An 8,613-nucleotide genomic window follows, 5' to 3' on the forward strand; every position below is an offset into this window, starting at 1 on the left:
AAACGCGGATGGCAAAAACAATAACAAAGGCCTGAGTGACGTCATCTGCATACTATCTATATATCGTTGCAACTGTGTGGTCGTGTGGCATGAAATTCAATTCACGATCTGGAAGTCCCGGGTGCGAGCGGAGCCATCGTTAACTTATAGCCTGACACTGACCAAAAAATGACGTCAAAATGCCAGTCTTTGGCCACAAAAGAAAACAAATCGTGAGTTGTATTCAATAGTTCAACCAATGGGACCACTTGTTTCCATGAGCACTACTAACTACAACTCACTAGGCAATGCAAAAACCAAATAATGACGTCAAAATACCAGTCTTTTTGGGTTTCAGTGTCAGGCTATAACATAACGATGACTACGGTGACTTTACTTTGCACCGTAGCCATCGTTATGTTATAGCCCGATACTGAAATCCAAAAGGACTGGCAGTTTGACGTCATTATTTGGTTTTTGCACCGCCTAGTGAGTTGTTAGTAGAGCTCATGGAAACGAGTTATTTCATTGGTTGAACTATTGAATACAACTCAAGATTTGTTCTCTTTTGGGGCAAAAGACTGGTATTTTGACGTCATTTTTTCGTCAGTGTCAGGCCATAACTTTACGAAGGCCCAGGTCCTTCCCTGGGTTGCGCTCGCAAGTGTTGAATCCTTGGGAAATGCTTTATATTTATACTCGCATCTTCTCGCTTTACCAGGCTGTGGATCTGTACGAAAACAGTGACATAATTTGAAGCGTTTTACAGCAAGTGTATTGTCTCGTCATGCTCAGCAAATGTTCCTGTTAGCTTGGGACATCTTGTAAAGATCTTTGAGCTACTAAATCGATATTTCTCTATTAATGCAATGCTTTTAGGTAAAATACAACATCCGTCAGCCGGATATATAACGTACCAACACACAAAACTATGTGTAACCTTGAACTTTTTTAGCCTGATTGATATAAATGAGTGAGAACTAGTCACCAAAATGGCTGTCTATATAAACAAGAATAAAGAGATGAGTGACGTCAATTACGTTCCTTTTGCATGAAATCTAACAATCTTTTTTCATGTAAGACCCAATTTATTTAACCTTTGTAGCCAAAAATTCTATATTTGTGGCCACACAATCGTTTAAAGCGGTAATTTGCCGGAGTAGTATGGAGGAAACGAAATTGACGTCGCTCGGCTCTTTGTTATTGGGTTTAGATAGCCATTTTAAATAAATGAAATAAATAAAAAGATAAAATTCCCTTTATTCATCCCTTAGGGGAAATTTGTCTCTAAGGTCTATTCCAGGGGAAGACTGGAATAACCCAGGCGTCAGCCGCAGTGCAGCGCCCCAAATTGAGCTAGGGCGAGGTGGCTTGCTCAAGGCCACACATCACACAGCGGCGGGTGATCGAACTCGGTACCTTTCGACTACGAAGCAAATACCGTACCGCTGAGCCACGCTGCCCCACTAGTTGTCACTAAATTCTGTTAATCAAGACTATAAACGTTCAAAGTTACTCATAGTTTTGTGTGCTGGTTCATTAAATCCGGCTATCGGATGTCGTGAGTATTATACATAAACGCATAGCGCCCATAGGGGTTGCAGATTGAATTTATCTTAAAATATGAGACTTCAGCTCTTGGTCCTTCTGTTTTATTGAGAAGAATGAATGTAGATTCCTAAAGTCTGATAAACTAGAACTTCATCTTCGAATTATTTTTAACTTTTGAGTTGTAAACTGCCTTCAACGAGGACACAAAACTAGCATCATTAAAAAGTTTTTGATCATCGTCACCTCGCTACCGACCAGAGAGAATTGAGTGAGAACTAATCACCCAACTGGCTGTCCACAAACAATAACAAAAAGCTACGTGATGCCAACTTCTATTCTTTTCTTCAAAACTCTCCTCTTCATCTCTTCTTTATCTCTCCTCTCTCTCTCTCTCTCTGCTTACATTAACACACACGCACACATCATTACACCCATCCCACACTACAACACAAAATATAGTAAAGAGGGATGTAGAGAGAAACACAAAACTATAATACGAATGAATTTATACAAATTTATGAGAGAGTGAGCAGAAGAAAAGAAAGAACATAAAGGAACGTCACCAGTAGAAGAAGAAGAATAGAAGAGAAAATAAAGAAGAAGGCAAAAATAAAAAAAGAAGAAGAAAAGAATGAAAAGGATAGAAAGAAAAGTAATGAAGAAAAGAGAAAAGAAGAAGAAAGAAATAGAAGAAGGAGAAGAAGAAGAAGACGAGAGAAGAGAAGAAGAAGAAGAAAGAAGAAGAAGAAGAAGAAGAAAAGAGAAGAAGAAGAAGAAGAAGAAGAAGAAGAAGAAAGAAAAGAAGAAGAAGAAGAAGAAGAAGAAGAAGAAGAAAGATAGAAGAAGAAAATGAAGAAGAAGAAGAAGAAGAAGAAGAAGAAGAAGAAGAAGAAGAAGAAGAAGAAGAAGAAAGAAGAAGAGAAGAAGAAGAAGAAGAAGAAAGAAGAAGAAGAAGAGAAGAAGAAGAAGAAGAAGAGAAGAAGAAGAAGAAGAAGAAGAAGAAGAAGAAGAAGAAGAAGAAGAAGAAGAAGAAGAAGAAGAAGAAGAAGAAGAAGAAGAAGAAGAAAGAAGAAGAAGAAGAAGAAGAAGAAGAAAAGAAGAAGAAGAAGAAGAAGAAGAAGAAGGAAGAAGAAGAAGAGAAGAAGAAGAAGAAGAAGAAGAAGAAGAAGAAGAAGAGAAGAAGAAGAAGAAGAAGAAGAAGAAGAAGAAGAAGAAGAAGAAAAGAAGAAGAAGAAGAAGAAGAAAGAAGAAGAAGAAGAAGAAGAAGAAGAAGAAAGAAGAAGAAGAAGAAGAAGAAGAAGAAGGAAGAAGAAGAAGAAGAAGAAGAAGAAGAAGAAGAGAAGAAGAAGAAGAAGAAAAGAAGAAGAGAAGAAGAAGAAGAAGAAGAAGAAGAAGAAGAAGAAGAAGAAGAAGAAGAAGAAGAAGAAGAAGAAGAAGAGAAGAAGAAGAAGAAGAAGAAGAAGAAGAAGAAGAAGAAGAAGAAGAAGAAGAAGAAAGAAGAAGAAGAAGAAGAAGAAGAAGAAGAAGAAGAAGAAGAAGAAGAAGAAGAAGAAGAAGAAGAAGAAGAAGAAGAAGAAGAAGAAGAAGAAGAAAGAAGAAGAAGAAGAGAAGAAGAAGAAGAAGAAGAAGAAGAAAGAAGAAGAAGAAGAAGAAGAAGAAGAAGAAGAAGAGAGAGAAGAAGAAGAAGAAGAAGAAGAAGAAGAAGAAGAAGAAGAAGAAGAAGAAGAAAGAAGAAGAAAGAAGAAGAAGAAGAAGAAGAAGAAGAAGAAGAAGAAGAAGAAGAAGAAGAAGAAAAGAAGAAGAAGAAGAAGAAGAAAGAAGAAGAAGAAGAAGAAGAAGAAGAAGAAGAGAAGAAGAAGAAGAAGAAGAAGAAGAAGAAGAAGAAGAAGAAGAAGAAGAAGAAGAAGAAGAAGAAGAAGAGAAGAAGAAGAAGAAGAAGAAGAAGAAGAAGAAAAGAAGAAGAAGGAAAGAAGAAGAAAGAAGAAGAAGAAGAAGAAGAGAGAAGAAGAAGAAGAAGAAGAAGAGAAAGAAGAAGAAGAAGAAGAAGAAGAAGAAAAAAGAAGAAGAAGAAAAGAAGAAGAAGAAGAAGAAGAAGAAGAAGAAGAAGAAGAGAAGAAGAAGAAGAAGAAGAAGAAGAAGAAGAAGAAGAAGAAGAAGAAGAAGAAGAAGAAGAAGAAGAAGAAGAAGAAGAAGAAGAAGAAGAAGAAGAAGAAGAAGAAGAAGAAGAAGAAAAGAAGAAAGAAGAAGAGAGAAGAAAGAAGAAGAAGAAGAAGAAGAAGAAGAAGAAGAAGAAGAAGAAGAAGAAGAAGAAGAAGAAGAAGAAGAAGAAGAAGAAGAAGAAGAAGAAAGAAGAAGAAAAGAGAAGAAGAAAGAAGAAAGAAGAAGAAGAAGAAGAAGAAGAAGAAGAAGAAGAAGAAGAAGAAGAAGAAGAAGAAGAAGAAGAAGAAGAAGAAGAAGAAGAAGAAGAAGAAGAAGAAGAAGAAGACAATAAATCAAGAACATAGATGGAAAATATTGATAATGGCTGTTTAAATTTTTTAAATATTCTTTTCTAGAGCACGTCAGAAACTGTAAGTATCATGGAGTACCTTAAGCCTCTTCTTACCACCCATAGGAAAATCGTCACATTCGTTACGATACAACCAATATTTTTCTTATTCAAATTTCTTTTGTACATCATAAAATTTTATGAAAATGAACAGAGTGTTGTAGAGCATATTTTGATAAAGAAATTATGTATCGCAAGAACTTTACTGCCATTATGTCTGAGTGATAAAAAATATATTTTCATGTTAGTTTGATGTCAAGTTTTGGGGAAAATCCTGAAAATGGTTGGTAAGGAGAGAGCTAAGCATTGCAAAGTTACAAAAGCAAGCTTCATAAATGGGGTAGAAGCCATCGATTTAATTTACAGAGATAGAGGCTGTGGGCGTTTCGGTTTTTCCATTGTCCACTAAAGTGTGGCTATGTAGTTCTTGTGGTATGACACTCGCATTCGGATGGGAAGGGCCTGGGTTCGAGCCTCGCTCGACGCATAGTTGAGTCCTTGAGAAAGGCTCTTTACTCACATTCTCTCACCGTATTCAGGTGTAAAATGTGTAAATGGCAGACAACACCATTATCCTACATGTTACGTGTTGCTGTTGGTCAGGAACCTTTTGTAAAGCGCTTTGAGCATGTTTAGTGGATATTGCGCTGTATAAAAGCTCAAGGTTTTTTAAAACAGACGAATGAGAGATTAACAATGCCATCCTTTCATCGTGTTTTGTTGACAAAGGGGAAACCCAAAACGTGCACAAATCTTTCTTTGTAAATTAAATTGAATCTTCTACTTCAATCTCTTATTTGTCTCTTATTTCTCCGACTTCAAACAACAACAACATTTGCTTCATAAACGTGGACATCTAAACTCAGTTTTAATTTGCATCACACAGTAGAGTTCGGTCTATAGGGAATGAGATTAGCAGAAGAGTAGCGTCCCTTGATTGGACGTCACCTTACAGAGAGAACGTCAAAATGGTTTTGCGCATGCGTCTCTCTCGTCCTCGCTTTCGGTGACGTGTCTCATGCCGCACAACCAACATGACGTTCTCTCTCTAATAACTTTTACGCTCGTGACTTCCAATCAAGGGACGCTACTCGTCCGCTAATCTCATTCCCTATATATTAATTGACGGGTGTTATGACATCAGAGGTCTAATCTCCCCAAAATTAAATAAAACATGCAGACTTCAGAGGTTTGATCCGCTGATCGTGAAAATCGGGACTTCAGAGGTTTGATCCGCTGATCGTGAAAATCGGGACTTTAGAGGTTTGATCCGCCGATCGTGAAAGTCGGGACTTCAGAGGTTTGATCCGTCGATCGTGAATATCGTGACTTCAGAGGTTTGATCCGCCGATCGTGAAAATTGGGTCTTCAGAGGTTTGATCCGCTGATTGTGAATATCGTGACTTCAGAGGTTTGATCATCGATATTTCTTATCATTTATTAATTGTAAATTCAATTCAGCTTTTCGAGTACCGATCCATAACGACATAACACGGTTTTGATCCGATAGTTCACATATATAGATGGAACCAAATTGAGGTCACTCAGCTCCTTGTTATTGTTTGTTAGCCAGCCATTTTTATAAGTAGTTCTCACTAGATTCTATCAAACAGACTATATAAAGGTTCAAGATTACACATAGTTTTGTTTGTTGGTCCACGTTATAGATAGTATGCAGATGACGTCACTCAGGCCTTTGTTATTGTTTTTGCCATCCGCGTTTGTGAGTTGTTCTCACTAAACTGTATTAACCAGACTATAAAAGTTCATGGTTACACAGAGTTTGTGTGTTGGTCCGTTATACTTCCGGATGGCAATGTTGTGAACTCCTTGGCCAAGCGCATTCTATCTATATCGTGGCCTTCGTAAAGTTATGGCCTGACACTGACCAAAAAATTACGTCAAAATGCCAGTCTTTTGCCACAAAAGAAAACAAGTCATGAGTTGTATTCAATAGTTCAACCAATGAAATGACTTGTTTCTATGAGCTCTACTAACGACAACTCACTCGGCGGTGCAAAAACCAAATAATGACGTCAAAATGCCAGTCCTTTTGGATTTCAGTATCAGGCTATAACATAACGATGGCTACAGTTATATCCGGCTGGTGGGGGGGGGGTGGGGATGTTATGAGTTTTTTTGGCTAAACGCATAGCATCAATACGACCCTTGCCAAATACGTCATCAGTCCTTGTTATCAAGAGATGTGAATTATTTCTTCTTCTCTGTTCATGCGCCAACCGTTAATTTCAACCTTGACCTTTCTACCACTTCCGCCTTCCTTTTCTTCGGGACACCAAGATAATCCGTTTCCGCCTCTTTTTGCATGGCGTCCAGTTGTTCCGATTCTTTCTCATTCCTTCTTCTCAAAAACTTCGTGACCTTCGCCAGGTCTCTTACCAACTCATTCATGGCAATTTTAAGTTCAAATTTGTTTATGTCCTCTCTTCTTTGGTCCAAATTGTATATTCTCTTATATTTCTTGTGTTGAAACATATTCAGCCGAGTTATATCTTTCCGGGTATCTTTGAGGCCCTGGTCTATCTTATTGTCGGTTACATTTTTCTTTGTCTTTAACCTTTTATTGAAATCATTGACTAGTTTTTTCAAGAGCTTTCGCTTCTTTTTGTTAGGGTATTTGTGACCACGGTGATAATTCTCTGAGGTACTTGAACTTATTTCTATAATATTTTCTTCGTCGTCGTCGTCGTCATTTTCGTTATAAGAACTTTGGATTTCCACTGAGACGAAATCTTTCTCCGCGCTTTTCATTCCGTTTTCTTTGTTGTCTTCGGTCTTTTTGGTCTTTGACTCATTACCCCCGTCTCCGTATTTACCATCATCTCCATATCCGTGTTTACCACTATCTTCATGTTCATATTTATTACCCCTGCCTCCATCTCCATTTTTACCTTCATCTTCATCACCATGTTCACCCCTATCTCTATCTCCATATGTACCCGCATCTCCATGTTTACCTCCATCTCCATATTTACCCCTATCTTCATGTCCATATTTACCCCTGCTTCCGTCTCTATATTCATCACTTTCTCCATCGTCATATTGAACACTACCTCCATCTTCAAATGCACCACGATCTCTATATCTATCTTCATATTCATCATTATCTCCATCTCCATCGTTATCACTTTCTCCATCTCCAATTCTTTCATTTTTATTTTCACTCGCGACAATTCTGTCACCTTCTGCCATTCCTCTAAGGTTCGCTTCTGCTTGATCTTCAACCCTTTCTTCGTAACGGCCATCTCCTCCTCTTCCTCCTCCTCCTCCTCCTCCTCCTCCACCTCCTCCTCCACCTCCTACCTCTTCAGCTCGACCCATTTCCTCAACCATTCCATCCTTCTCGTCATCATTTCTGTCTTCATCCTCCACAAAAGCGTTTTTACTAGACATTGTCTCATCCGTGGGTTGATTTTGCCATTCATCAAATCTAGATGCACCTGATCTTTTACTCCGGAAGGAGCTATGACCTCTCGAATCAGATATGCTGGATTTTTTCCTTGCTCCCGAATGATTCTTGTATTCCTTTGGAGAATTTTTTCTTAACAAAATCTCACTAGTTGGTCGGTCCTCGTCTGTAACAAAAGACGGGACAACATTGGAAACATTCTGACTACTCCTCCCTATGTTAATTTTACCATTTTTCCTTGATTTTGAGTCCGCATCATGTATCGTTTGAGACTTGAGAAAAGTTTCCCTATTTTGAGACATTCCATTTCGAGTTGTTGCATCTGATAAATGATATTCGAGATTAGTAGAACTAAATATACCTTTGTCAGTATCAGATTCAAATTTTGCTCTGTTAAAACGACGAAACTTTCTTTTCCGTTTTATCTTGTCATGGAATGTCTTTACCTTGACAACCTTGGATATACCGCTTTGTTTCATGAGATCTGACGAATCAATATCCCTAACTTGTCTATGGAGAATTTTGTCCAAAATCGCATCAACTTTTTCCAAATCCTTGTCTTCCATAAAAATGTTGGCCTTAATCCTTTCCCTGTCCGATTCGACATCCGATATACTGTCGAATGTCAACAAATCGGTGGTATCGTCATCGTTATTCTTCTTCTTCTTCTTTTTACCAACTTTAGTCTTTGGTTGAATTCCTAAATAGTTGTCAAGACCCTCCTCCCCAAAATGTTTCCCATACTCTTCATTGAGTCCCGTCTGGATAGAGTCCAGCTTCCCAGGCATATCCTTGGAGTATAATTCATCTTCGGCCTCCACGAGATGCTTCACTTCCTCTTCAACCCTTTTCTCATACTTTTTCCTTTCGGATTCCATTTTGTTCATCGCTTGCACCTGCGCAGTAGCATCCAAATCTGCCATTTTCTTCTGACTCTCGTCAAATTTATTCAGTTCTTCGCCCTGTTTGAGCAACCTTTGAACTCGTGTTTCAATTTTGGAATATTCGAACTGTTTAAGCGCCATGGTCTTTTTCATGTTGAGAAGCATCCCTTTTAGTTTCGTCCATTTGGCACTAAAGGCATCGTCAGACGCGTTATCAGAGT

Source organism: Berghia stephanieae, chromosome 8, assembly GCF_034508935.2.
Source record: "Berghia stephanieae isolate SIO BIC M18660-M18661 chromosome 8, UCSD_Bste_1.3, whole genome shotgun sequence".
Classification (NCBI taxonomy): domain Eukaryota; kingdom Metazoa; phylum Mollusca; class Gastropoda; order Nudibranchia; family Aeolidiidae; genus Berghia; species Berghia stephanieae.